The sequence below is a fragment of the Amblyomma mixtum genome, chromosome 1 (genome assembly GCF_055824585.1).
Source record: "Amblyomma mixtum isolate Tamu chromosome 1, ASM5582458v1, whole genome shotgun sequence".
NCBI lineage: Eukaryota > Metazoa > Arthropoda > Arachnida > Ixodida > Ixodidae > Amblyomma > Amblyomma mixtum.
The window spans coordinates 256,112,102-256,117,115 of NC_143012.1; the positions used below are offsets into that span (position 1 = coordinate 256,112,102).

General features: G+C 51.8%; 1 non-coding gene across 1 annotated transcript; it reads left to right on the forward strand.

Moving 5' to 3' along the window:
• The first annotated feature begins 4,643 nt into the window (after window positions 1-4,643).
• TRNAQ-CUG (transfer RNA glutamine (anticodon CUG)) lies at window positions 4,644-4,715 on the forward strand. The gene has a single exon. It is a non-coding gene; the product is annotated as a tRNA-Gln (tRNA).
• The last annotated feature ends 299 nt before the right edge of the window (window positions 4,716-5,014 follow it).

A 5,014-nucleotide genomic window follows, 5' to 3' on the forward strand; every position in this document is an offset into this window, starting at 1 on the left:
GGTATCAACTTTGCGCTATATACAGAGAGCGCAGAGTAAAGTCCTCTTCTTTCCTCGTGAAGCATTTTTTCCTCAGCTTCGGAGAGTTATCCTTACCGGATGCCACGGGGGCCGCCATTGTTGGAAACTGACATTCCGGCCACTTGGTTTGCACTCATTATGAGCAGGCTAGACAGCCTGGCAGGCGAAGCCATCCCGGAGCGAACCCTTCTCTAGGCCCGCGTCACCTGGCCGAGATCAGGTCGAACAAACAGAGGCTGCAATAGGAGACGTCCCTGCGGACGGCCACGCGTGGGAAAAGACGCCGGTGCGCTTCGGATGACATGGCAGGGCCGGTGACCTATAGCGGGAGGTCCGGGGTTCGATTCCTAGTGCCACCGGATCCCCACTGGGGTTACAATGGGTACACGCTTTCCCCTGGCCTGGTGCTCGGCTTCTTCGGGATGAAATGCTTAGCGAATGGGTCTTGATACCACCTTGCGTCACCCTGTCAGACCGTGTCGCCTTAGACGGATATGGAAAGTACGCTATCGCACGAGAAAAATGACAGCTATGTAGTCGCTCCGCACCCGGCGCAGATATCAAGTTTTTTTTTTTTTTTTTTCCCACAGCTGGATGAATGGTCACCTTGGCGAAAAGCTGCTTTGCGATGGGTAACCATTACAGTGCGCGACAGCAACAGACAGAACGGAGGGAAAAAAAAAAGATCGCTTGAACATTATTCCCGTGCAGTCGCTGTTCATGCGAGCGAGGTCGTGGGTTAGTATGGTGTAAACGAGAGCAGGTACTTCAAAATGTCAGTTCAGAGAATTGCCGGGTCGGGTTCTCGCGAGATGTACAACGGTAGGCCTGAACGCCACGTACTCTCCGTGCCCCTCCTTCAATGGACGCTCTCTCGCGCCGTGCTCGGGGTGTCCCGAACTGCAGTTGTCTGGGCCTACAAACCGGCCGCAAACTGCATGCCCAGTGCTCACTGTGCGTACATGCATAGCATGCAAGGGCCCACTTTTAATTTTTGTTCTCGGTAAAGTTTACTCATTCACTCTAAGTACAGAAAGGACGAGGTATACGCACGTTTGCTTCCTTTCTCGAATACTTCGCTTCCATCGTGGTCTGCACTGTGGAGAACGCAGCGCAAAGTCAGTTCAGGAATGTGCAACTAAAGCTCTTTACTTTTCCTTCTACGAAGGACCACCGAGACCAGTTTTCAGCGCCAAGATTTATTTCCCAAATCATACTGGGCGGCTTTGTCCCAACAGTTCTCCAGCTTCTTTACCTTACACAACATTGAGGTACGCACGTCTAGGCAGGAGCCAGAGACCAGCCGCCAGAACTAAAAGCCACGACCGGGTAAATCCTGACATTACCTGGTACAGCCGCGGCTTTTCGGGTATAGCCCGCACCCATGTAGTGCCCTAGTGGCAACACGACGAACACCTATAGATACGGACGGCTTTACTCTAAACTGCGCTCGCAAGGGATGGAATTTTTCTGCGTTCTTTTGGGGGGGAATTTGCAGCAAAGTCGGCTTAGCTGCAACGCATCACCAGCACAGCGAGCGATCATTTCCGGCTCTCCACGTATACACGACTCATTGCAATGGCGACGACAAATGTTCGAACTTTAGCTCGAAAGGGGCTTGCAGATGTGATCGCACCATCACTGTAGTGCAGCTAGGCTCGGCTCGAAGATTCTTGGACAAAAAACGGAACAATGAAAATTGTAATGTGCTGTTATGCAAATATTGAAGGTAATGGCCCATTATTCTGACGTATAACAAAATCTTCCTTCTAAAAGATTTTCCATCGCTCGCATCGAACAGTTAAGACTGCTATAGAAAACCGATGGGGAACGTTTTTGATGGCAGAAAAAACGTTAATAGCAAAAAAATGGAAGCCTTCCGAAAGGAGATCTACGGATATAGTGAATGTTATAGTGAAATTTTACACGATATACGAAAAAAATTGCATTCATAAACTATATATTTCCTGTTGAAAAATATGGGTATGGCTCGACCATATAATGCCCGAGCGGGCAAATAAATAAACACACATCCTGTAAAACCTCGCGAAGACGTCAGGCCATGCTCCGCGCAGTGGCGGCCAGCGAAAGATGCGCGCTGCTCTCTGCGACGACAGTGAGAAAAGCTCGGGCGTCCGGAAAAAGTCAGCGACGCGAGCGCGGAGTCGGCGCCCAGCGTGTCACGGCGACGTCGTCGGCGGGTGGCGTGCGGCCGTTCGCGCGCTGCTGCTGGGGTGACTGAACTCAGTCGACCCAGCGACGGAGTCGCACCCCCTCCTCCCTCGGCGCGTTCCTCTCGTTGTGGCCTCCGCCGGATGGGCCGACGAAGGCCAGCTATACTATACATGCGGGCCGCCAGTGTCGCGCCGATACCGTCCCCGCGGAATCGACCGGCCTGCGTGAAGGAGGACCCCGCCATCACGTCTCAAGGCTCCTGGTTCGGACAGAGAGAGAGAGAGGCCGCCGACCACGGGCCTTTCTACCCCCGGGGAAGAAAAAAATAAATAAAAGAATTGCTCAACCACTGACAAGTATGCTTGCTAGGCGGGGCGTGTGAGCTCGCGTCAGGGTTGTCCCGGGCTCATTCCACTAGAAACGGGGAAATAAGAGCGCGAATCGCAAAAGCTGTCGCTACTGCCACGGAGACGTTTCTACCGGTGATCCTCGCTTGCAGACGGCATTCTCATCCTGGTGTTACATTCCGCTGAGCACCGTTAGATCGCACCGCGTTTAGCTTCGTATAAGCACGGCAGCAGAAGCGCGCCTTGGCAACAACGACAGCTCCGCCGGTGGACAGCAGCACAGCATCCTCCGCAGGGTGACCAGAGCGCCGTTTCTGGCGAGCGATGCGCGCCATTCTCTCGGCCGAAATGCGGCCGACGCCGGGGTCAACGACATCGCCGCGCGCGCCACGGGCGAGGAGAGCAGCGCGCCCATGGATTCCGACGTGGGACCCGCGCTGCCAAACTTCACTCGCGGCGCGTGACGGAGTCGCCGCAGTGACGGCCCATCAAAGTCCACCGCACGAAACGGACGGGATGTTCGTCAGTACAGGGCCCCAGCCCTCTCCGTGCTTGTCCATCAATACGTGTCGTCTGCTGCAAAAGTTTACAATCCGTCGCGCTGTTCATTTCAGTGCCGCGATGGACTGTAAGCTTTTGCAACAGACGGTACATGTAGTCCACGAAACGGAATCCTTGCTATCCTCATTTATATTGAACAAATTTTACTTCAGCACTGTTGGCTCGATCACCAATGTTCTCGCTCTGCGGATTGAGTGGCGACACTAGAAAACCTTGCTTCTAGGGAAGCACCATACTCGCCGATAGCACCAAGAGGATCGCCTTTCTATAGCTGCACACCGCGGACTCGGAGGAGAAAATTATCGGCCTATCAAAGGTGACAAGGCTCCAACTCCGCGTAGGCATGCGACAAACCTCCTCTGAGACATCATATGCGGTTTAAACTGCTTTGATCATGGTGTGCACACAAAGTTTCTGTTTCATTTTGCTTTTTTTATTCTTTTCAGTACAAAATACAACGCTCGTCAACATTTCTCGCGACACGAATGCGTCGTTGAAAGGAAAAATTAAAGCGCAGAATAGCAGTCACTTTGTTTTTCTGCAAATATTCGTCTGTAACAGAGGAGCGAGCGAGAACGTGGAAACTAGGAGAGGCTCAGAGGCGTCATCGACCTCTGACACACACGTTGCACCGTCGCATAAGTCTCCGAAGTGCAACTTTCACGAACCGATATGCTCAGGTATGACTGGAAACTATCTTTTTGCATCATAAATGTCGCAAAGTAATCGACAGAAAAACAGCGCTAGGCAGCGGGACAGCGCGCTCTACGTGCCGTCGCAATGGCCGATCGGCCAGCGCTCCCGTCGTGTCAACGGCCCCGAGAACGTCCTCGACCATCAAGTTCGCAGGAACTCACTGAAACGCCTTTAAAGTGCCAAAACATAACTTAGAAGCTGCTTAGAAACTTGTCTGCTGTCAATTAAGCTGCTCAAATGTGTGTTGAAACACTCACATTCTGCTGTACGGCGACGGTGCTCAATCCAAGGTCATTGACACGAAGTCACTGCACTCTGAACGAACGGCCCCAACTCCGGCGCTGGTCCCAGGCGCGTGTTTAATCCGGCGTTGCTGCCACCGCATCCACGGTCACTGAGCGGTTGTCACAAGAGGTGAATTCTGTATCCCAGGGTTTGAAATCCAGGGCACAGTTGACGACGTCTCTGCTCAGGCACTGGCGAAAACACGGTCCTGCGGACGACCCCGCACACTTCACTCCGCGCACACTGTGAGCGGACATAGACACATGGGGCGGCTTCGTTTCACCAACAGGAGGTGGCGCCAGAAGCGCAAGACGTCACATCCTTGTCGTCTGCTACTTCCCTTTTGCGTCGCCATGCCCATCGACATCACCCATAAAAAAAGGACATCACTCGACTAAAATGGCGCAATGTAGGTATTTGTAAGTCGACGCGCGGCAGTATATATTTCCGTTAAGTTCCGCTAGGAAAAAGTAAGAAATGCAGCATATGAAATATAATCCAGTGGGCAAAGTGCATATCTCTTGTTTATAAGCAAAATATGGTAGCCCATGCAAGCACGGTCCCATGGTGTAATGGTTAGCACTCTGGACTCTGAATCCAGCGATCCGAGTTCAAATCTCGGTGGGACCTGATTTTTTTTTTTTTCTATTCCCATTTTTTTTTTACGCTTAGTTAATTTAGTGCAAACATCATTGTTATATCTGCCCTTCTTTTAGCACTAATTTGACCTGGGATACGTAAAACGTACCACGAGTGTTATGCATTCACCAGCCAGTTGCACTCGGAAGCGCTGAGTTCGACTACGGTTTATTTTGTTTTTAACTCATGCATAATGTATGATAACGCAGAACGTTGTGTTTGGACAACGCAGCGACAATTTCAGGGCCAGCCCTTTAGACTCGATACGTACTATGAGAGGAAAAAACGAG